This window comes from Thamnophis elegans, chromosome 1, assembly GCF_009769535.1.
Source record: "Thamnophis elegans isolate rThaEle1 chromosome 1, rThaEle1.pri, whole genome shotgun sequence".
Taxonomy (NCBI): Eukaryota; Metazoa; Chordata; class Lepidosauria; order Squamata; family Colubridae; genus Thamnophis; species Thamnophis elegans.
In genome coordinates, this window is record NC_045541.1 from 72,863,241 (window position 1) to 72,888,795 (window position 25,555).

A 25,555-nucleotide genomic window follows, 5' to 3' on the forward strand; every position below is an offset into this window, starting at 1 on the left:
GGGAAGTGCCTGATGTGTTTGAGGCAATGTGCCAGGATCATAGACAGGTCAGGTAAGACAGGTAGTCCTCGACTCAAAGTTCTCTTAGTGATTGTTCAAAGTTACAACGGCACTGAAAAAAGTGACTTTTTAAGAACAGCAATGCACAATTTTGGACCAACATCTTCTCCATAATTCTAATCATCTGGTCTGATACTTCTCCTCTATTGATATTCTCCAACTGATATCCCAAAATGTTTGGTTTTTCATCATAGTTTTTTTCTAGATACCATTTAAGTTCTCCAAATTTCTCGTCACCTACTTTCCTCCATATGTATATATTGTAAAGAAACAAGGTTGGTCATGTCAACTATGGTTTATATCTGATCTGAAATTAGAATAAACATTACAAGTATTAATGGAAAATGCATGTGGTTTGTTCTGCACCTGAAACTAGGGAGCACATTCAAAGCACAACTTATGCCATCTAACACATAGAAGTCCAACAATGGGACAGTTTTACAGAGATGCATTTTTCTCCCTAAGGCAATCAACTGAAGTTGCCACGGCCTTTGTAATTCAGTGAAATATGGAGGACAATGCTGTCAAAATAAGAAACATCAGCAAATGTATACATCTGGAAGGAAATGATTTTCCTGAGCCAAAGGAATGATAGAACAATAGACAGACACAAATCCTCTGCAAAGCTCCTACTCCCTCCTTCCCTGTCCACCATGTATGGTAATAAGTCCTGTATGCTTTTTTGCACTTCCAACATGTCAGTGATATATTTGGGAACATCTTTGCAAGCCTTGCAGGAGGGAGGTGCCATCTATAAAACATCTCGTACTGGTTTTCCTTGTATGCCACAGACATGGTTCAGTTTCAAATTTATTTCCCAAAGTTTTCCCCCATTTTTCTAGCTTTATATTATACCCAAAGTGTTTTGCCCACCTTATCATTATTTCTTTGACAACTTCATCTTCCATTTTATATCTCAGCAAAAATTTATATATTTTTCTAAACAAGCCCTCTCTTTTACTAAAATGCAAAAGCAATATTTTTGTCTCTCCTTCAAACAGATGCAGCTAAAAGAAAGAGAGTAACAAAGCCATGATGGAGATGGGGATTACTGCACTCCTAAGGGAGAGGAACGGAAAAGCCAAAACAGAGACAAATTACATGAAGATAAAGCATGGAGGGAGGTAAAAAGAGAGAGGCCTTGTGATCTCCAAGCAAAATTTCTGAAAAATCTTCAGGCTTATGGTGGAGATCAGAAACCCTCCATTGCCAGACCCATTTCAAGCTCAGCTGAAGGGCCTCTTTCCTTTGCGGTGACGTTTCCTCCCCACATAAATTACTGTGCAAAGTCTTTCTAAAAGGCTGCATGTTTTTTTGCAAAGCATTGGCTCCTCCAGAGAAGACTCTTATCACACAAATACATATCACACAATCCAATCTTCCCATATTTAAGCACTTAGGATATCAGACTTACTTTTCCAAAGTGAAAAACAGGAGTCTCAAAGCTAAATTGGTCCTGAAATTGTAAACAAACGGATATGGTTGTTATCTTTCGCAGGTCTTGTTTTCAAATGTGCCCCTTCCTTCCTCCTTGTAGCATTTTATGTGAGTCATGTTTTTTTCTGTAGGGTCCTGAGACAGCTGCTTCAAAATAGGAAAAGTTTCACAGCAGGTCTATTTAATCGGCCATATCAAATATGTTGTTCCCTCTAAGGTGCGCGGCTGTGCGGCCGCACATGTGGCAAGAAAACCCCGTGCAGCAGTTTCTAACTGCTGCGCAGTGATTTCTGTCAAAGCAAATGTGGGGAAGTCCTTTGCAGGTGGCTAGAACTGGCCGCCTGCAAAGGACCTCCCCAGACTTGTTTTGATGAGCACGGAGCGACTGATGGTAGTTTGTGCTGGCCGCGGCCGCTCAAACTAGTGTCAGTTGCCCCTGTGTTCAGCAAAGCAAGCCCGAGGAGGTCCTTTGTGGGCGGCCAATCCTAGCCCCTTGCACCCGGCACTGCGGCTGAAGTAACCCCCCAAAGCCCCTGCTGCCACCGGAATATCTGTTGACTCCTCCTCCTCCAACAGCCCTGCTGGATTTCCCGCTGGACGCCGCGGCTGAGGTGAAGCCGCCAAAGCTCCCGTCAGCACCCCTGCCCGTGGCAGTGGTGCCTCCCCCTCCACACGGAGCACCTGAGCTGGGCCCTGCATTATCCCTCCCCCCTCCTCCTTCGCAGTGCTTTTGAGGAGCCATGAGGCCGCGGGAGCTAGTAGGAAGGCGGCGGGGGGGGGAGCAGGGAAAAAAGGCCTCATGTCTTCTCAAAAGCACGGCAGAGGATGAGGCAGCGGCAGGGGTAAATGCGGTGCCCAGCTCAGGTGCTCCGAGCAGAGGGGGTGCCAGCAGGAGCTTTGGCGGCTTCACCTCAGCCGCAGTGCTGGCAGCAAATGTCGTGGTGCTGTTGGAGGAGGAGGCGGCAGTAGTTATTCTAGTGGCGGCGGGGGCTCGTCGGCATCTTCAGCGGCAGCCCTGCCCCCTGTGAAAAAAAACCAAAGATGGAGCAGATCCACGCAGATGATGTCACCGCAACATGACTGGAGGAGGAATTCTGGGAGTTGAAGTCCACAAGTCTTAAAGCTGTCAGGTTTGAAGACCCCTGAGGTTTTTTTTCCTAAAGGGTTATGGGTGCCAGGATCTTGTAACTTGACAGCTTTAACATTTGCATGCTTCAATGCTAGAGTTTCTGAGCCAACATGACTGGAGGAGGAATTCTGCGAGTTGAAGTCCCCAAGTCTTAAAGCTGTCAGGTTTGAAGACCCCTGGGTTTTTTTTTCCTAAAGGGTTAGGGGTGCAAGGATCTTGTAACAACAGCTTTAAGATTTGCGTGCTTCAAATGCCAGACTTTCTGAGCCAACATTTTGGTTGCTAAGCAGGAGCGTTGTTAAGTGATACTGATATTATATAACACTTTTAATTAAGTGGGTACCTTGAATAAACATAACTTTGAGTTTCAAATAATACTGATTTCGTTGTTGTCTTAGGTGACATCTGTGAAAAAAATTCAGGTGCTCAGGCATGAAAATATGCCGCTCAAACACTATACTTTTTTGCTCACACTGAAAAAAAATTAGAGGGAACATTGCTTAGGAGATACTGGAAGTAGACAAACATGGAAATGTACTCATTCAGTAAAGAAGACAGTATCTATGGGGAAAGAGCAAGTGTGTGGGCAGACTAAGCTGGTCCCATTGGTTAGAGCCAGAGCAAAGGCGCATGAAAAGACACAAGTAATTGTGGTAGGAGTTATTCTTAAATTGTCATGCAACCTAAAAATTTCCAGTTACTGTGATAACCATCTTGGACCCTTCTCCAGATGTTAGTTAGGAGGAGAATGAGCTGGAAGCTAAGGGCTACGAGCCACAGGTGGAGGGGCCGAGCACAGGGGAGCAACCAGGATTCAAGAAGGACACCAACTATGAGGGTCCAAGCAAGGAAAAGACATCAAGTCTGCAGAGAAGAGTAAAAAAAGAATCACAATTATTTCTTGAAACACAAGCATGGACAACCAAAAGGAGCGTAATTATGTATGGAAACGGAACTGCCTCTCCCTGGACGTCTTTCCAGAATATTAAGCATAAGAAGACAGTTGCACATTATAAACAGAAAGGAGGAAAAAATCACTTCCTGAAGCATCTCTATTGTACAGTCTGGATGTTTGAGTCCACTACACAGCACCTACATTGATTTGTCATTTGTGTTCTTGAGGGACAAACCCAATGCTCTCAAACTCTGTTTTTTCCTGAGTATTTCTGCAAGATGCCTGCTGCAGGATTCATTGATATCTCTTGCAAGCCTGCAGAGCAGAATATGAAAAATTACAGTTATCTTTTGAAAAGAAGTCTTGAATGTATTTTTATAGTTATTGAATGAAACATGATTATGTGTGGTATCTGAACTGCCTCTCTACAGTCATTTTCTAAATTGTCTAAATCAAGTATCTTCCGAACTGCCCCAGATTGGAAGCTTTGCCTGCATTCTGGAGCTGAAAATCCTCTGTAGTTGAAAATCCTTCTTGAATTTCAGCAGGGCGCCTTTTTAGCCTTCCCAGAACTGAGTGGCTTCCCGGTTGCCTTAATCCCTGTCAGTTGGTCTTGGTCTAACCAGCCAATGGTCTCTCTTTGCCAGCCTTCCCCTCCTAATTTTCCAAGCAGCTAAGGCTGCATTCTCTTCACAAACCTTTCTGAAGCCATATATTTACTAAGAAGCTGTGTCTGAAAAGGAAAGAGGAAATGCAGGGAGGTTCTGGGTGCAAAAGGGAAAAGTTGGTGCTGGGAACTGAGTGTGTAAGTAGCCCAGGGAACAAATGCTTACTGGCACTTGCTGAATCGTTCTGGGCATGCTGTGTAGTTCTGGGCATGATTGCCATCTTGCAAGGTAGGATGTAGGGCAGCCAAAAGTATAGAGATGGAGGAAAGATATACTGATAGAGAGAATTGGTGGTAGTCTCTTATTTTGGCAAGGATGGCTTGGAAGCTACTCAATGACCCACATTTTGGGGTTTTAATTAACAAATGCAGTAGGAAAAGTGTAGTAGATGGCTGAAAGAAAGAAGGCCTGAAAAGTGGGAGTTTAATGATATGTTAGCTTGGATTCTATTGGGTAGGGAGGAAACATATGAGACATTTTTAGGGCTATATCAGGTATTCCCAAGAAAAGCCTGGCATTTATTGAGATTTTTGAGAACAGTTAACAAAAAAAAACCCCTCTTTATCTAATTCTGGGGACTGTGTTCTAGTTGTCTGCACCTGACATTAATGGTACCAGAGTCACTGCTCCTGGAAAGGAGGCAGGGGTGGGCTGCTGGGGGTTCACAGGGATTCGGGAGAACCTCTAGCTAAGATTCTGTACAATTTGGAGAACCCCCAAATCCCACTCTTGGCTGGCCCCACCCACTCCTCCCCTCCCAGGAGTTCCCCTCTGGCCTGTTTTGGATGCAGGTAAGTGCAGGGTACACACAGAGGCTTGGGGAGAGCAAACAACGGGCCTACCAGAAGTTCCAGGGGGTTTCTGGAGCCTGGAGAGGCCGTTTTCGCTCTCCTGGAGTCTCAAGGAAAGGCTTCAGAGGCCAGGGAGGGCATAAATGCCCCTCCGCCATGGTTCAGGAGGCCAACACCATGGCCACATTCACCCAGTAACCAGGCAGAGAACCCCTTGCTAAAATTTTTGAAACCCACCCCTGGAAGGAGGCATGTTTGAACATGGCTATGGGCATATTGTAGGCAGCTGCTATGTCTCTTCAAGAGAAGGTGGAAACCTTATTCCAACACAGCTGGAGATGGAAGCAGAGCTTATACCATATATACTCAAGTATAAGCCGAGTTTTTCAGCCCACTTTTTGGGCTGAAAAAAGCCGCCTCGGCTTATACTCGAGTCAGTGAAAAATTTGCCCGAAATGGAGGAGAAAAAGGGGTGGGGCCATGCCGCTGGGTGACGCTAGTGAATGGCCCGGCGCCCCTGTGAGTTTCCCCTCCCTCTGTGTCAGTTTGCCGCGCAGCGCGCACCGCACCATCCCCCCTCCTCACGTTCTAATGTAATGCAGGGCTGTCTTACGATTCCCCTTCCTCCCCCTCCTGCCGCTCTGCAACGATGTCCCACCTCCTCCTTGTTATGGCAAGCAGCCACATAGCGATGTCCCACCTCCTCTGGTACAGTGATCCAATGATAGGAATCACTGTGCCGTGTGTCATAGGAGGCGGGACATCACTCCCGCGGCTGCACGGGACATCATCATCACAGCGGGACATCAGCATCATGAGGTGAGTGAAGTATTTCATTGAATACACCGGTAAAAAAATCTTTTTTTATTTTTGAAATTTACCGGTAGCTGCTGCATTTCCCACCCTAGGCTTATACTCGAGTCAATAACTTTTCCAGTTTTTTGTGGTAAAATTAGGTGCCTCGGCTTATATTCGGGCTGGCCTATACTCGAGTATATACGGTAAGTAACAGTGCTCTACTTAGTCCAACAATAAGCTTAAAATGCCCAGCTGCTGCTGGCTCCACTGCCTCCAATAGTACAATTAGTCTTGTTATGTTTTCATGGGGATTGCCAGACAAGATTGGAGGAGAAGCAGAAAAGATGAGAACATTTGTTGCTCAATGTGAGTTTTTTATGGGAATCCGAACCACAGAATTTCCTTCAGTAATTTATTTGGATGACATCTTGATTTACTCTGAGGAAGCAGAGGCTCATGGGCAGCATGTCAAAGAGGTGTTGCAAAGGCTTTGGGAGAATAAATTTTTCCCAAGCTTGAACAGTGCATCCTTGACCTCCAGCAAACAGAGTACTTGGACTACAGGGTTTCAACTAATGGTCTTCAGATGGATCTACTAACATGAAGGCTGGTTCTATCCTGGAACACTCCCCCCCCCCTCACCCAATATGAAAGATGTTCAACACTTCTTGGGCTTTGCATAATTTTACAGGAAGTTCATTCCTAATTTCATGCATAGAGTTAAGCAGCTGCTGAAAAAGAAAGCTACGTTTACATGGACAGAAAGGGAACAATCAGCATTTGAAGAGTTAAAACGTCCCAGCCCCTTCTTTACCATCCTAACCTTTCAAAGCAATTGATCATTCAAACAGATGCAAATATAACAGGAGCTGTTATATTGCAAACAGATGGGTGGACGACTAATAGAGTGTGCCTTTTACTCCAGAGCATTAACATCCCCAGAAAGAAAGTATGACATCTTTAACAAGGAGTTGCTACCAGTAAAGATAGTTTTGGGCAATGGTGTCATTGTTTGGTGACAGCTGTGTCTGCAAGGAGTATGAAGCCTTCCATTCCCCACTACCCAGTCACAGCTAAAGAAGCTTCTTAGATGAGAAGTTAAATGTCTTCCAAGAAAAACAAGAAAGTCCTGTTGCCTCTTCAAAAAAGCACTTTTGGGACAACCATGAGTTGGATAACTGAGAATCTCCATAGACAAGTCAACAACGGTTTCTCTTAATGACTGCCAGTTTCACTTAATTGCTGCCCCATAAAAGAGAGTAAAAATGGGTCCACTACATGACTGGACCCATTTCTATTACCTTATATCGTGGCAGTGGTTAAGTGAATGTGGCAATCATTCAGCAAATCCATTCTTTGCTATGGGGTGTTTTCTAAAATACAGAAGTAAATGCCTGCTTTTGGCAATGTTCTGCCCCGGGCAATGAGATTCTGCTCGGGCAGCCAGTTAACTCCACGCTTAGGAATATCATTCAGATCACGTTTATTATCAGGCATCCTTAATAGCAAAACTTACAGTTCAGTGTTAAGATTCTTCTGACTTTCCATGATCTGTCCCATCACGTAGTGTAAAAAGACATTAATTCCTCTAACCCATGCCGCTGGTGCAAAGCTGCTTCTGCTAGCGCCAATAGCGGTTCAGTGAGTGCCTAGTAATAAATCAATTTCCCGGGCAGAGTACCACACTGCCCAATCAGGGAGCAGAGATATGGTCACATGTTATGGGATGGTAGTTACATTTCCCATGAGGTAGTTTCTTAAAGGAGACAGCTCTTAATTCCTATATTAGCTATATACTGTTGGGACAGCACAGGCAAAAAAGCCGATAGAGACAAAAAGAAGTTTCTTTATCCTTTCAGAGGGATTCCTTTCTGTCTCTGTCTCTATCTCTGTCTCTGTCTCTGTGTCTCTCTAGATAGATAGATGATAGATAGATAGATAGATAGATAGATAGATAGATAGATAGATAGATAGATAGATAGATAGATAGATGGATGGATGATTCAGCCAAGTTCTGGGTTTCATTTCCCAGGGGAAAGGGGAGAATATTTCTAATGGTCTAGATATTTTGTGATAAGAACCATTTCAATGGGAGGATTCCTTGGACTTGGAGAAGGATAACTCTTCTGATATGGCATAACTGCCTCCTTTTCCCAGTTTTTTTTAAGAACTCCAATGATTATGCTCCATTTGATCCAGTTCTCAGGAAAATCTTTTTGCTGAAACCTTAGAAATTAATTGCATTGAATCAGGGAAACAGGAGGTCTACCCCATCAATCTTCTCTGAAATAATTAACCAGGCATTTGCATCTGGGAGGATTACCAGCAATAATCCTCATTTCAGTCATTGGGGTTTGTAGACTTTACATCCTCTTACATTCCTTTTATTTTATTTTTGAGGCTGAGAACAATCTTTTTTGTGCCAGCACTGATGACTGTCAGCCAGCAAGGTACTAAGATGCATGCAAGTGTGAAATTCAGCAAGTTCTGACAGGTTCTGGAGAACCAGTAGTGGAATTTTTGAGTAGTTCGAAGAACCGGCAAATGCCATCTCTAGCTGGCCCCAGAATGGGGTGAGAATGGAGATTTTGCAATATCCTTCCCCCAGGAGTGGGAGGGAATCGGGATTTTGGAGTATACTTCCCCTGCCACACCAACCAAGCCACGCCTACAGAACCGGTAGTAAAAAATTTGAATTTCATCACTGCATTGCATGCCTTCCCATTCCAGTGACATGCAAGCTCAGGCAGAACTTTGACAAGTTTTTGACCAATATTTTTCAATTGCAATGTAAATCTAGCCACAAGCTTAACATAGATTGAGACTGGGAATCCAATCACAAGTGAGAAATGCAAAAGAACACCCCCACCCCCACCCCACCCCCGCCAAGAAACCCAGTGATGGGAAGCCTGACACATCTGAGGCTTACAAAGTTGTTCTCAGCATTTGCTCTCAAGGAGTGAGGTCAATAAATCAACCCCACTGAGCTCTCACCCAATATGCAGCTGTGGCAGTTTCCTTCTCAGCTTTGGTTCTTCTGCAGGTTTCTTTCTTACCAAATCTCTCAGATCTTCCACATACTTCTATACTAGGAATTGTTGTGGGGTGCAAGCAAGGCATGCTGGGGATTTATTGGAACTGAACTCTTTGGCTCCACTACTATTGGAATAATCCAAGCCAAGATTATCGTCCTGGCCAAGAAACTCCACTTTCTCCCCATCTTCCTTATCAGAGGACAAGACCTCACCTCTGGGTGATTGTTTTTCACCTATCATATTCATGGCAGGAAAAGTATTTTCCCCTGCACATCCTCAAGGGGAGGATAACTACAAATAAACCCACATTATTTTTTTACATGTTCCTGTAAATCTGTATGTGCACACAGGGGGGCAGGTATGTAGGTATTCTTATAGGCATGTATATGATTATGAGGACTGGGAAAAAAGAACCAGAAATCTTATGATCAAACCCTCACAGTTTCAACCTTAAGCTGTCTACCGTGGACCTCACTCTATTCCTAAGAGGTCCATAAAGGAGCGTGCATAAGCACACCAGCGTGCCTACTGACCCTGTCCTATTGTCTCCATTTACTTCTATTTATTTTCTTTGTTCATGTCCATGTTTTTAGGTATTTTTTTTTAGGTATTTTATTAAGATTTATAGGCCGCCCTTTTCCCTGAGGGGACTCAGGGCGGCTGACAACCATTAGGGAGGGGGTACAATACAAAATAAACAATATATAAACAAAATAAGTAGTAAAAACACAACATGCATTCTACATTCAACACTCGGGTGGGGCAAATTAAGGACTTATCCCCAGGCCTGTTGGGAGAGCCAGGTCTTGAGGGCTGCGCAGAAGGCCTGGACGGTGGTGAGGGTGCGTATCTCAACGGGGAGATCGTTCCACAGGGTTGGAGCTGCAACAGAAAAGGCTCTCCTCCGTGTAGTCGCCAGTCGACATTGACTGGCGGATGGAATTCGGAGGAGGCCCAGTCTGTGCGATCTTATCGGTCGGAGGGAGGTAATCGGCAGAAGGCGGTCTCTCAAGTACTCAGATCCACTACCATGAAGGGCTTTAAAGGTGGTCAACAGCACCCTGAAGCACACCCGGAGATCAACAGGTAGCCAGTGCAGCTCGCGGAGGATGGGTGTTATGTGGGCGAACCGCGGTGCGCCCACTATCACTCGCGCGGCCGCATTCTGAACTAACCGCATTCTGTTCATACTTATACCTGCTATCCTGTACATGTTTCACAAACAAACAAACAAACAAATACAGATGGAGCCACTACATTTGAAGAGCAATATTTTACATAGGGAGAAATTGTTTGGATACCCAGACAACACAAAACTTCTTTGGTTTGTAGATCAACAGGATAAGGAGTAAGGTAAGTCTCATTGCTCTTCCTGTTTTTGTATGTCTGCATTGGTTTGTACATAAATAGGAAATCTCATACAGGGGACCATCACTCTGGACTTGATTTTAAATGTTCTGTTAGAATCAAGTTAGCTTCCGATGCTTTTCCATTTTTAGCCAGGAGTTAAACTTGAGATTATCAGAATGGTGATAGGCAGGGGAAGCATTGAGGCAGAGGCTCCTTCAGCAAATAGGTGGGTCACTGATGATAAAGTATTGTATGCAAATAATTTATTCAGATTCAGAAGTAATTGATTGGTTACAAAGCATCAGAAAATGAAAGTGTTGTTCTCTTGGACTGGTCATTTCAATCCTTTTCAAATTAATCCTTCCTACAGCAGTTTTGTATTCCCCAAGATACCTTGTATTCTCTTTTCAAGATCTGAAATTCCTTATATGAACATGGTTTTTGTAATTGGCATTTTTCAATGCATCCTTTCATGTAATTTAATGTAACTAGTTCTCTGCCTGATCTATGGTCATCAGCTATAGTTATACCAATTTTTAAAAAGGATGACCCTAGTCCAGTTGAAAATTATAGACCATGTGTTGTGCTGCATGCAAAGTTATGGAATCAATTATAAATCAATCCATCATTCACCACTTAGAGACAAACAACTTACTATCCAACAAACAGTTTGGCTTTAGGAAAAAGGTCATCCTGTAATCTACAACTTTTGCACTGTAAAATCACCTGGACTACATGTCTTCATCAAGGCAAAGCTGTAGATTTACATAGATTTTTGTAAGGCTTTTGATTCAGTAGTCATGATAAACTGCTGTTGAAATTAAACTCTTACAACATTTCTGGTCCTTTGCACAAGTGGATTGCTGCTTTCCTGTTTAATAGATTGCAGAAAGTCAAAATAGGGAACTCGCTGTCTAATCCTGCCTCAGTTAACAGTGGTGTTCCGCAAGGAAGTGTCTTAGGTTCCCACACTTTTCTTGCTCTATATAAATGATTTATGTGATGATCTTAAAAGCAATTGCGTCCTTTTTGCTGATGACATAAAATTATTCAATACTACAGATAATTCTGTTGTTTTGCAAAGTGATCTCGACTATGTGTCTGAATGGTCATCTATTTGGCAACTTCATATTTTGATCAATAAATGCTCTTAATATTGGCAAATGTAATCAGAATGTCAAATATAAGCTAGGTGGCATTGAACTACCTGATGACCCTCACTTAGTCAAGGATCTAGGTGTACTTATCTCTGATTATCTATGCTCCAAAGTTCACTGTAACCGCATTGCTAAAAAAAAGCATTAAGAATTAAAATTTAATTTTGCGCATTTAACTTTTTTTTCCTGGAAACATTGTTTTGCTAACTGGAGCTTATAAAATTTATGCTAGACCAATCTTAGAATATTGTTCAGATGTTTGGAATCCCCACCATATATCTGACATCAGTACAATTGAGTGGGTTCATAAGTATTTCACAAGAAAAGTCTTGCACTCTTCTGTACACAATAGAATTCCCTATGCTACTAGGCTCGAAATTCTCAGTTTGAATAAGAAATGTGTAGCTTGCAGTCAGACCTAGGTATTGCATACAAAATTATATGTAGTAATGTTTACCTGTAAATTACTTTTTTATTTTAATTGCAATAATATGCATGCTAACAACCTCTTTAAACTCATTCTAAACTTGACTGTAAAAATATGATTTCTGTAATAGAGTTGTCAAAGTCTGGAATGCTCTACCTGATTGTTTCAGCCACATATTTTCACAGTTCACAGTCACAAATTGACTTCCATGGACCTTACATCATACTTAAGTGGTCAGTAGAGGGGATCATCCAAGGCCAATTCTTTGTATCTGATTGTTCCAATCTTGGTTTCTTGCTGAAGAAAGTGGTCAAATTCTGTTGCCTTTTCATCCTGTTAAAGGTCACTGCTGCAAAAGAAATAAACACAGTCTTTTCAGAATGTGATTGGGGTCCAACAAACAAGAAAGATATAATTTTTCATCTAAGATCAAGAAGAATTAATGAATTTCATAGGTACATTCATAGAACAATATTGAATTCTTTTTCTGAAATGTATTCCTCACTTCAAAAAAACAGGAATATATGAATTAGGTTCAGTATTTAGGTCAGCTTATAATCAAGCCAAGTAGCTATTAAAAAGTTAGCGATGTCATGGTTAGAAACAATGGTGAAGCAACATATGGATTTAAAACCAGAAATACTGTATATTGTTGGATATTTTAAAGGAAATACATATTTAATTTTTGTTAACAACTGCTGGAATTGTGTTTGTGCAACTGAAAAAATAAAGATATGAAAATGAATAAAAAAATAGAATGTGCAGAAATGAATAAATTAACAATTAAAATAGCAGTAGACTATCAAATACTTTTTAACATGGGATTTGTTTTATCAATGGCTAACTAACAGAAACAGAAGTTAGAAATCTAAAAGTATAAAAGAAAACACCAATTATATAAGGAAAGTTCAGTAAAATGGATAAGCAAATATTATTAGTATTTGATCATTATTAACGTGTAGATAACTTCGGAAGCAAACATTCCTCCCCAAAAGTAGGACAATGTCAGGAAAGCACTAAAAGAATAACAACAGTTTCCCCCCCAAAGACTGCAGATAAAAAACGGCAGATTTACTACCGGTTCAGGCAAATAGGTAATAAAAACATGCTTTTAAAAGTTTTTAAAAGGTTCTGATGATCTGTGATAATCAGCAGTGCCGCGTGATTATTGGAACCTTTTTAAAAAACATTTTAAAAGCATTTTTACTATCTATTTGCCCAAAAGTTCTGCCTGAGCTTGCATGTCACTGGAATGGGAAGGCATGCAATGCAGTGATGAAACCCCCCCCCAGCTCTGATGTGGGCGAAAGAAAAGTCCTCTCTTTCCCCCTCATCAGAGCTCGGGCGAGCGAAAGAAAGAACTTTACCCCACTGATTAAAGTAATTTCTTCACCCGCAGACCCCAACAACGCTGTCAAGATTAAGATCTCTTGAATTAGATTCTGGCTGATGCGGCGGGCTGCGCGGATTGCAGCAGGGACGGCCGCCGATCGCAGCCCGATTGCGCCAGGGGGTTCCGCTGGTTGGAAGAAAGTCCTTCTTCGCGCCAAGCGCTTTCCCCTCCCAACCGTACCCCTCTCGCGTTCTTCGCCCCGCTGGACCAATGGGGGCCCGGGGTAGGTGGAGCCTGGCAAGCCTCCTGGGCCGAGAAATTGGAAGGAGCGAAGTTGCGAACGCTCCAAGGAGTGAGTAAAGCGCCGCGCTCGGAGGAAGTAGCGGCACATGATTGGAGCGGGAAGAGGGGCTGAGTTGGGGCATCCTCGGCATCCCCCGGGTGATCTCCGGGCCCCTGGCTTCCCCATCTCCTCTCCTATGGGGAGACGTGCATCATAATGTTGTAAGCCGCCCGGAGTTACCTGTGTGTGAGGTTGGCTGCCCTATGTATTTGCATGTGTGCGCTGGAGAGAGAGTGAAAAAGAGAGGGAGAAATAACTATATTAATTAGATAGATCAGTGTTTCTCCACCTTGGAGACTTGAAAGTATGTGGACTTCAACTCCCAGAATTCTGGGAGTCCACATACTTTCAAGTCTTCAAGGTGGAGAAACACTGAGATAGATGATAATGAGATGAGGGAGGGAGAGGGAGAGAGAGAGAGAGACCATAACTAGATAGACAGATAGGCAGGCAGATAGATGGATAGAGAAAGAGAGGGGGAAAGAGGGAGAGGGATACCATAACTAGATAGACAGATAGGCAGGCAGATAGACAGACAGACGGATGGATGGATAGAGAGAGAGAGGATGTGTATAATTAAGGTGACCAGACGTCCCTAGCGAGGCCACGGGCTGGCAGTAACCACCGCAGCCAGCTCCCCCCCCCCGTCAAAGGTGTCCCTCTTTACCAATCTGAAAATCTGGTCACCTTATACTCAGATCTAATCCATATCAAAGGAGAATGTCTGTAAGCACAAATAAAGTTAATTAAAATAGTCTCCCAATGAAACTGCATGTTCAAAAGAATAAGTATTATACAGCCATGCCCCTCAAATCTCACCCTAGAATCAGCACATACATACTTCCACACCCAGGACAAGTTCCCCTATAAAACAATGTCTCTGTACCCAATTTCTCTGCAGCTGTCACCAAAGCAAAACTCTTTGCTTTTGGGAATAAATATTTCTCCTTTCCTCACAGCTGTCTGGATTTCATTTTTATTTAATGTTGTGTAACGCTGGTTTGAAATGGAATCCCAAATTATTCTTCTGACAGAAGCAACGTCCAATCGGCCTTACAATAGTGATAAGCATACTTAATACTGTTTTCCTCCTCAAAATTGCATGACATAATTCCACTGTATTTATATACAGTCTTTTTTTTAGAAAAATCAGTTAATCCAGAAATCATCAGTTCATTTTTATCCATTTTCAGCAAAACGTCCATAATGGATTTTCAATCAAAAGTAATTGCTGTTCAGCTTCCGGCTGAACTTCCTGTGGTGTTGGAGGTAAGGAAAACAACTACCACAATCCCACTCTGAGCTCTTCCTGTCTGAAGGCTCAAATCCGAGTCATAGTCCCCTGAAGGGGGTGTGTATTGAAGTAAAAGGGGACCACCTTGCAAGTCGAGGAGAGCCCCATCTCTCCTCCCTGACTTGGAAAGCCCCCTCATCTGAAGACGAGGAGCAGTGGCAGCCAAAATGGCTGCCATGATGCAGGAACCAGACAGAATACCCAAGACAGAGCAGGAGCATAGAGATCTGTGAACAGAGATTGTGTTGCTGGGTGAGATTATTCTTTTTTCTTTAAAGTTACTTCAAGGATAAGAAAAAAAAAACCCAAAGAAGGGACCCCAAACGGATTTTGCTAGCAGTGGAAAATACCAGTTTTATAGAGATTTATGTTGAAAATTAAGTTGAGAGTGCCATCAACTGATGGAAGGAAAAATGACTCCTAGACTCCTGGAAATGTACAGAGATCCGGGCAAACTGGAATAAAAGACTAAAAAATCAGAGTAGACTCAAAGAACTTGAAAAATAATTTGGATTAACAGAGTACTGAGTAATTGCTGGGATTGATCCCTCTGGAAAATTGATTTTGCTCTGAAAATATGGAGATTGAGTGAAATAAATATCTGCTGGAAAAAAGGCAGTGTAGGAATTGGAGAGGAGAGTCTTATTTATCAAAGCATATTCCCAGGATCCTGGACTCCCTGGATGTTAGATTTGATTGAGGCGTAATTGTTTACCTTACATTAATTGTCATTATGACTGGAATTGAAGGAACAGCACTGGAAACAATAGAACGTTTTAATCAGCTGGTCTTGATGTTTCAAAATATTTTGAACTTAATTGATGTTATGGGTCAGAAAGTGGACCATATTTCGCAAAGAATGAGAAATGAAGACCAAAATGTACATGGATTGGTGGAAACAACAGAAAAATTGGAAGAAAGCGACCATTTAAGTTAGCAAATAGAATACAAACAGGGGAAAAATATGGATCAGAAAAATCAATATAAAACAACAGCTTGATGAAGAGGAAAACCAAATAAAGGACAAGCAAAATGAGCAGAAAGAACAGAAGGATTGGCTATATCAACAAATAAACCAAGGATTAGAGCAAAAAAGGGGACTGACAAATCAACTGACAAATCAGCTATATTTGTTCATATATAATAGAGAAATGTTTAGATAGAACAAGAAAGATAGAGATGAAGATAGAGATAAAGATGAGGAGTTAGGCATTTTTGAATGTATGTTTGAACAACATAAGGATTACTTAAATTTGAGAAATGTGATAGAGATTACTAATATTGTTGTTGTGAATTGGATTAATATGAATGATACCCAGAACCAATATACAACATAAAAAATAATAAAAAATATATTAAATAAAAAAGTAATTGCTGTTCCTTCCCTAATCAAACAACACAATGTAGCCATTTCTGCAAATTTTGCCATCTTCACAACCCACCCTTCCACTGTGAACATTTTTGCATTTTTCTATCTTTGTGCATATAATAGTGTCACTGTAGTCACCATATAAAAATCAATTATCATTTCTAATTGGCTATCCATTAAGTCTTAGAAAGAAAAATGTTGATATCATCTCAATATTATTATTTTTTAATTCTGAACATCATCATATATATACAACGCACGCACAATTACACAAACACACACACACACAATACAGACAAATAAAATTTTAGGCTGCATCCAGAAAATATAATTCTAACTGTGGTGATCAGAGACCCTTCATTGCCAGTCCCACTTCAAGCTTAGCTCAAAGGCCTCTTTCCTTCCTATAGATGTTTCCTCCCTACAAAAATTACATTGCAAAGTCTTTCCTAAAGACTGCATGCTTTTGCAAAGCATTGGCTCCTCCCCAGAAGAGTCTATGACACAAAACCATACCATAAAATCAACCCCTCCCATATTTAAGCATTTAGGATGCTAGGCTTACCTTTCTATGGTGAAAACTGGAGTCTGAAACCTAAATCGGTCCTAAATTTTTAAACATGTATGGTAGATAAAATGTCCTTCGCATGTCTTCTATTTAAAGCAGTTTTGTTTTCAAAAGTGCTCCTCCCTTCCTCCTGGTACTTATTGTGTCAATTATGGTTTCCGTTGCCGTGTTTTGAGGCAGCTGCTTCAAGAGATTAAAGTTTTACTGCAGTTTTACTAAATTGGCAATATCGTATACTGTAAATGGGTTGAAGATGCCTTTCCTCCACAAAAGTTTAAGTGAAGATACATACCTGATGCTTTGCTTTCCTGGTGCTTCATCAGCCTCATGGAGTTTGCAATATTGGACAAGAGTTTCTTGGCATATGCAGATTGATTTTCTCCTCTTTGCAAGAGATGGAGAAGGCCAACTAGTTAGAGGAGGCTGCGGGAAGACAAAACTGTTCTTTTGAGATGAAGCTCAGTTGGTCACACAAATGTACAAAATGCTTTCCTTCAGTTCTGTGGGAGAAATATTGCGTTTACTAGATCAGACTTTGCTCAACTTATATGTTCTACATCAATCCCCTCATCAAACATTCGTGAAAGCTGTAATCGCAGCAATTGCATCAATTTTTATTTTTGATATACATAGATATATTTACATTAGATAAGTACATATGGAATTGTAACTGTTTGCTGCTATAATGATATATTATACTTTTGTCATGTAGGAAGTTAAAACCCATCCCTCTCTTGAGATCCTTTAATAATAGAAAATGGAGCTCATTGGTTTATGTACAGCTCTTTGAAATAATTGTAATAATTGCTTTGCATGAAGAAAGAATGAAATGGGATTTTGTAGGTGAAATTAATTTACACAAGCAGTCTGATTGCAGTGCAAATGTGAGTATGTTGATGGTAAAAGTTGGTGTGAATGTACTTTGATTCCCATTCATAAAAAGAAACAGTCAGTTGCAAGGTTGTTTAATGGTATGTGTTTGTATGTATGTATGTTACCATTTCCAAATCTGAAGGGAGGGTAAGATCCTCTAATAAAAGAAAATGAAGCTTGGTGGCTTGTGAAAAAAGCTCCCTGAAATACTTATAATGATTGGTTGGCATGAGTAAGCCAAGATCTGATTGCAGTATGAATGTATGTGTCCCCGATACCCCAGGGAGTGATAAGTGAAGGGATCCAGAGACCTGTGATTGCCTGTGTGAATCTCTCCCCCCCCCCCCCCCCCGCGGTCTCCTTCTGGGTCATTCTTTGGAGGGAAGCAGGAAAGGCGGGGAGAGTGAGTGTCTGCTCATTTTTACCATGTGTGTGTGTATGAAATGCCTCCAGTGATACCTGTGAATGCCTCTGTGTATCCCGCCTCTTCTTTCCTTCCTTCCTTCTGGGTCATTAAAGGCGGCTGCAGGTTTTTCTGCTCACTTTAACCACTTTTTTTCCCTCTCTCTTCTGAGAAATTTGGAGTAAATGGGTGACCTGCTCCTGCACCTTTACTTTTCACTGTTGTGGTCTTTTCATCTGCATATAAAAGTTATGCAGTTACAGTTCCTTGTCTGCTCTGAATACAATTTTGATTTTTTCTTCTGGAAATTTTTGTGGTTTAAAATGCTTAATTAAACCTATGACTTTGAGATATTTTGCTTACATTTGTAAATGTTTTAACATACTTAATGAGAATTTGCTTCCATCTGAATGGAATCTGATATTTTGGAGTGTTGACTCAAAGTACTTCTTTTTTATTGCATTTTTTGAAGCTGTTCTTCTCTCCTTCTTTTATGCCTGAATGCATTTTTAAATGTTCATTAGTCAATGTGCTCTACCATATGATATTTTGTTTGTTTGTTTGTTTGCAACACAAGTTGTTGTCCCTCTTGGAAATTTACTCATCATTGCAAAAGTGTTTCAATCATAGAGGCAGTGGGAATGTCATGTTCCATGAAATTTACATCATCTGTCTTCTGAAACAATGTTTGGATTTCCATCTTGGACAGAATGGGGGAAATTCCACAACATGAGACTAAAGATATGTCTGTATACTTGGCCTCTCCTCTTTTTTACCTCAGAAACAAAGGACTGCTAGCTGAAACTATAACTCTTGAATTGGCTGCTGGTGATTGCATCCTGATAAAACCTGACATGAGGAAAAAACTTAGTCAAGCCTGGGACAGATGAGGGGGGGAGGGGGAGGGAGGGAGAGGGAGGGAGAGAGAGAGAGGGAGAGAGAGAGAGGGAGAGAGAGAGAGAACAAAAGCCTAAGCAGTGATATCTCCCTGTTAATCCCATGGGGGAGGGTCCATTCCCCTCAGGCAATTCCCCCACTTGAAGAGTAGCAGAAAGGATCTTCAAAACCCAAGCCCTGACTGACTCAAAAATGATGCTGCCCCATTGCCCAGTAAAGCAGGATATGTTGCACTGGTGGTCTCATGAGTAGGAGTCCCCGGACTCATTGCGTGTAATTTAAAAAATACTAAATACCATGGATTGCACTCAATTTGGCCTCACTAAAATAAGAGCTAGGGCAAGTTCAAGAACCATCCCTTGGAAATAGGCAGCCTGTAACTTAAAGAAAAAGCATGGCTGTGAAAAATGTTGAGACTTCTGCTTGCTTGAAACCTGTCTGGAAGCTCACAGAAAGTGATATCTGATATTAATTGGCATGGAAAATTGGATACTGTAAATTTCTTTCCAGAAATTGTGCCCTGGCTGCTTGACCTTCATGGTTGAAAGCTCTCTGGGAGCCACTGAAGGGATCCTTCTGCTGTCTCTCTCAATGACTTTCCATCAGGAAAAAAAATTAAGTCTCCAGGATCTGTGTACTTAATGAGTGTGTTCCACTCACATGTTTTGAAAAAAAAAGGAAGGATTGTAGGAAGTTAAAACCCATCCCTCTCCCAGAAAAATGAAATATCCTTGGAAATATTGAAAAGGCAGAATATTTCCCTGGATGTGAAAAGGAAGAAACACGTTTTAAAAAGACAGAGTAGCTCCCTGCAGCTTCCTGCCCCCACCCCCTTTGTCAATGAGCCATTAAAGCCTGAGCTGGTCCACTTTTCATAATAAAGGTAGTATCAGCTTTTCACGGAAACTCACCATATGGCATCTGAGAATTCAACCAAACTTGGGATTCAAAACAGCCTAGAGAGTTGCCCCTGCATGGCCCCATGGGAGTCTGACAACCAATCAGAATACAAGCTCAAAGGTCAGAGAGGGCATAAAACCAGGGACTCAGATCAAAGGTCAGAGAGGCCATAAAGCCAGGGACTCAGCATCTCAGTCCTCCCTTCTCTTTTTCTCCACCAACATTGAAGCATGTGATCACCTTTTCTGTTCAGAGCCATGTGGTCCTGTCCACCATTAAAACCATCTTTCCAAGCAGCCTCCATGTCTCCAGTGTCTTTTTCCCCACTTGGAGCCAAACCCAGGAGGATATTTCTTTCAACAGTCAGAAGTAAAAACAGTCTATTCTGAAATGGAACTGAAAATGCAGAAGGCAAGCCAGATCAGTTATCAAAGGTGGCTACAAGTCAATTCCTCAGGGAAGTTTCTTTTATGGAAATATCTCTTGATTATTCCAAGAAAGGAAGGAAGGAGACACATTGTAATGGAGTCTGATCATTACAGCTCCAAGCCATGAAGGTTAGGTTCAGTGGTGGGATCCTGCCTCGATGATCATTTGTTTTGCGTGTGTGCACTCTGTGCACATGCAGTTTTAACAATACTTACCTTCCACGTTACTTCTGGGGAGTAACAGGGCTGAGGCACAGCAATCTGCTCTGCCACACAAATCCGCTGAAAGGATATAGGTAAATAAAGTGCAGGAGCAAGTGGGCGGGCCCACCTGATTGTCAGAGAGAACCGGTTCGCCCCCAGCTGATCATCGGAGCTACTGGTTCGCCTGAACCAGTCCGACTGAGCTGAATCCCACCTCTTAGGTTGTAATTGCCTTGCTTAATTAGTCCCATTTCTGCTCTCCCCAATGCAGCCATTAAGCAACCATTCAGGACGTTAAGAGGAGCATGGTGTCACAGCGGCCCTTGGAGACTTAGCACAGACTCAGGTCCATACTGCAGAACCTCCCCAGCTCACATGTGGTCTATCCAGAGCCTATTAAGGCTGATGGCCATGAGCCATTATGTGGTTTGTTTACCCGGTGAAAAAACTGATCAATCACACAGAGTCAAGGAAAGTGGAAATTTGTCACTTTATTTCTTACCTGGAGGAAAGGAACTTCCTCTGCTGAATTTAGTAACAGCAAAAACAGAAGAGCTAGAAGATTCGTGAGCAAGACTGGATTCTGTATTTAGACTTCAGAATAAAGAAAATTCAAAGAAGCAATACAAAGACTGGTTTCAAATTTCTTATCATCATTAAAATAGCATGTGTACAAGAAATGCTGTTCAGCTGCTCTTTGCCTGATTTATCCTACACTGTTTAACTCTGGAATTTCCATCTAGACACTTGCCCACCTCACAACCCAAGCTAAATATCACATTGCCTTACTTTTCCAGCAATGGCTCTTCTTGCAACAAGCTTCTAGGTACTATTCTAACCGCATTCCATGTTAATTTCTTGCTGGAGTTGAAACGTTTAGTAGCTTCCTGCTTTACACTTCTGTGCAGACCAGGTGAAGTGAAGTGAATGCAGTATCGGGAAAAAACCCCAGAGGCTTCTGTAAAATGGATGTTGAAAGAGGAAGTTTGAAAAGGTGAAGTTTGGGTTCCTAGGCCTTTAAAGCCTCTTCCACTCTGAGGCTTCCCATGTTCTGCTTCATGTCCCTCAGGTTCTTACAGGTCATGGACCTTCTTTTCTGCCCCACTGGCTCCCCACAGGACCTGAACCTGCTTCCCAATCTGTTGGAATCCACTCTTTGGATTCCAATTCCACAGGGAATTAGTTACCCCCTGTCATCAATCAGTCATTTATTTCTTCAGGTCTCTTTCTGGAAGTAGCCACATCTCCACATGGCCTTCCTACACATGGAGGCAATGGGCTCTCTCCTGGAAGCAGCTGCCACTTTGAAGCAGTCATAGTTCTTTACAGCTGACCTCAAAATGGTGCCTGCTTCTGGATTAGTCTAGTCCATGGATTTTAGTCCAATCCAAAAAAATTAGGATCTAGTCCAATCCAAAAAATTACAATCATTTCTTGAAAAGCAAGAATGGATTATATTCTTATAGGAACTGAACATGTTTGTGATTAGTAGCTGCCTCTCCCAGAATATATTCTCAGAATATTAATCATTAAGAGATGGTGGTACACCACTTCAAGGAACAGAATCAAATGGAAAATAGACTAACAAAGAAAATCCCAGAGGACTCAGTTCCATAGATAGACAAAACTTAACACTCATTATCCTGTGCCCAGTCATATATAGAAAAATATACATATGTAAACAAACATTTTAGATTATTAAAACTAAAGTATCTCTGAAACTGCATGACCACCAAAATAACACATACACACATACATTTCTCCTCCACAGCAACAGAAACCCCTCATTTGTATTCTTTCCCTATAAAAATCTTGGCACAAATCTCTTACTCTACCTTTATTTCTGAGAGAAGAACATAATGATTTCTATGCTATGCTCTCAGAACTAAAGAAATCCCCTATTTCTTCTCTTGCAGTCTATGTGTTTTTTCCTCCGCCCAGGGAATCAGATCCCTTTGATTTTTCCACACCAATATAGGATATGACTGGAATTTTAGCCCCCGTTTTCGAATCATTAGTATAATCACAGCCTCTGTTGGGAGAAAAATTGATGCTTTTTACTTCCCAAAAATGTATGTAATCAGCATATTTAGCTGGCAACTGTAACCTCCTTGTCTGAGACTGATCTGTTTAACTGTTTAACTGTTTATTAAACGTGTATGCCGCCCTATTCCCAAGGGGACTCAGGGCGGCTAACAAACCAAAATAGGGAAGGGGGACAATACAAAGCAAACAAACAAGACAAACAAAATACAAAAAACAGATTTAAAAATTCATCAACAGCCGCAACAATTCGAGTGGGGCTGGGAACTCATCAGCCCCAGGCCTGCCGGAACAGCCAGGTCTTGACGGCTTTGCGGAAAGCATGAAGGGTGGTGAGGGTCCGAATCTCCACGGGGAGATCGTTCCAGAGGGCCAGAGCAGCCACAGAGAAGGCCCTCCCCTGGGGGGTCGACAGCCGACACTGGCTAGTTGATGGAATCCGGAGGAGGCCTAATCTGTGGGATCTAATTGGTCGTAGGGAGGTAATTGGCAGAAGGCGGTCTCTCAAGTACCCAGGTCCGATACCATGTAGGGCTTTAAAAGTAACGACTAGCACCTTGAAGCGCGTCCGGAGTCCAATAGGCAGCCAGTGCAGCTCGCGGAGGATAGGTGTGACGTGGGTGCACCGAGGTGCACCCACAATTGCTCGCGCGGCTGCATTCTGGACAAGCTGAAGTCTCCGAATGCTCTTCAAGGGCTGCCCCATGTAGAGCGCATTACAGTAGTCCAGTCTTGAGGTCACAAGGGTGTGAGTGACTGTTCTGAGTGCCTCCCGGTTCAGGTAGGGACGCAATTGGTGCACCAGGCGAACCTGGGCAAATGTCCCCCTGGTCACAGCTGACAAATGGTGTTCTAAAGTCAGCTGTGGATCCAGGACTCCCAAATTGCGAACCCTGTCTGAGGGGCGTATAGTTTCACCCCCCAGCCTGAGAGTTGGAATACAAGGCCAATTATTGGGAGACCACTCGGTCTTGTCGGAATTGAGTGCAAGCTTGTTCACACCCACCCAGACCCTAACAGCCTCCAGGCACTGACACATCACGTCAACCGCTTCACTGAGTTGGCACCGGGCGGACAGATACAGCTGTGTATCATCCGCATATTGGTGGTATTTTATCCCGTGCCGCCGAATGATCTCACCCAGCGGTTTCATGTAGATGTTGAAAAGAAGGGGGGACAGGACCGAACCCTGGGGCACCCCACACGTTAGGGGCCTAGGGGTCGATCTCTGCTCCCCAACTAACACCGACTGCGACCTGTCCGAGAGGTAAGAGGAGAACCACTGTAAAACAGTGCCTCCCACCCCCACCTCCCGCAGTCGTCGCAGAAGGATACCATGGTCGATGGTATCGAAAGCCGCCGAGAGGTCAAGGAGCACTAGGATAGAGGCGTGGCCTCCATCCCTGGCTCTCCAGAGATCATCGGTCAACGCGACCAAAGCGGTTTCTGTGCTGCAGCCAGGTCTGAAGCCAGACTCCTGCGCTCAGTGTATCTCAATTAGGGGTGGGGATGTTTTAAAGCTGGTTACAGTCTGATCATATTTAATGGGTTTTGTTCTGTGTGTGTGTGTGTGCCAATTATTGGGAGACCACTCGGTCTTGTCGGAATTGAGTGCAAGCTTGTTCACACCCACCCAGACCCTAACAGCCTCCAGGCACTGACACATCACGTCAACCGCTTCACTGAGTTGGCACCGGGCGGACAGATACAGCTGTGTATCATCCACATATTGGTGGTATTTTATCCCGTGCCGCCGAATGATCTCACCCAGTTGCTTCATGTAGATGTTAAACAGGAGGGGGGACAGGACCGAACCCTGCGGCACCCCATACTTAAGGGGCCTAGAGGTCGACCTCTGCCCTCCAACCAACACCGACTGCGACCTGTCCGAGAGGTAGGAGGAGAACCACCAAAGAACGGTGCCTCCCACTCCCACCTCCCGCAATCACCGCAGAAAGATACCATGGTCGATGGTATCGAAGGCCGCTGAGAGGTCGAGCACTAGGACGGAGGCATGACTCCCGTCCCTGGCTCTCCAGAGATCATCGATCAGCACGACCAAAGCAGTTTCTGTGCTGTAGCCAGGCCTGAATCCAGACTGAAAGGAATCTAGATAATTGGTTTCATCCAAGGACCGCCGGAGCTGAGAGGCCACCACTTTCTCAACAACCTTCCCAATGAAGAGGAGGTTGGAGACTGGACGGTAGTTACTTAGAATGGCTGGATCCAAAGACGGCTTCTTCAGGAGGCGTCTCACCACCGCCGCCTTTAGGAGGGGCGGGAAGGTCCCCTCCCGAAGAGAGGTGGTAACTATCGTCTGGATCCAGCCCCTAACCTGGAGTCAGCTAAGGAGTTACAAATACCTGGAGTATGCCTTGCTGTGGAGATTGAGACAATAGATGTGTAGCCACTGAAAGTTGGTCTTATCATGTCGTCTACACTATCATGTCATCTACACTACCCTTATTGTTAACAATTGTGGAGCTTTTGTCTCTATATCATACAGAGTCTCCAAGTCCCAATAGTCTTGGGGTCAACATGGCCAAAGCTTCATAACTCAGCAGTTGATTGGGAGACGGATACTATCTCATTCCCTTATGCTGCCTGCCAGCACTAGAGGGTTTCATTTGCAGGAATTCCCCACATACTTTTCTAAAGGCTGTATACTTTTGCAAAGCATTGGCTCCTTCACAGAAGAGTCTATTATACAAATACGTACTGCAAAATCCAACCTTCCCATATTTAAGCATTTACAATATCATGCTTACCGTTCATTCCAAAAAAAAAAAGCTGAAAGTTAAATTACAGTATTTCTGAATTTGTAAACAAGTGGGTAAAACTTTGTCCTTTGCCTGCCTTCTGTTAAAAAATAGTTTCATTTTCAAAAGTGCCTTTCCCTTCCTCCTTGTAGTTTATTGTTTGAGTCTAGTTTCCTGTCCTGAGGCAGCTGTTTCAAGAGAGGAAAAGTTTTACAATAGGGGAAGTAACAGGGGTGTCCAAGGAAATGCCTTTCCTTGACTAAGGTTTAAATAAAAACACACAGCCAAACTTCACTGTGTTCCACAGCTTTTCTGGTGCTTTCCAAAGGATTTCTGGGCATGTGCAGATATTTTTCCTCCCCTTTATAAGAAATAGAGGAGGACAAAGACCTGG

At 42.8% G+C, this 25,555-nt stretch overlaps 1 protein-coding gene across 1 annotated transcript in view; it reads right to left on the reverse strand.

The window, feature by feature from the left end:
* Positions 1 to 25,555, reverse strand: part of LOC116516232 (NACHT, LRR and PYD domains-containing protein 3-like) — a 67,328-nt gene that overhangs the window by 31,360 nt on the left and 10,413 nt on the right. The window contains 3 exon segments of the mRNA XM_032228669.1: positions 11,904 to 12,096; positions 16,652 to 16,834; positions 16,947 to 17,077. The gene's annotated coding sequence lies outside the window, so the exon portion shown is untranslated.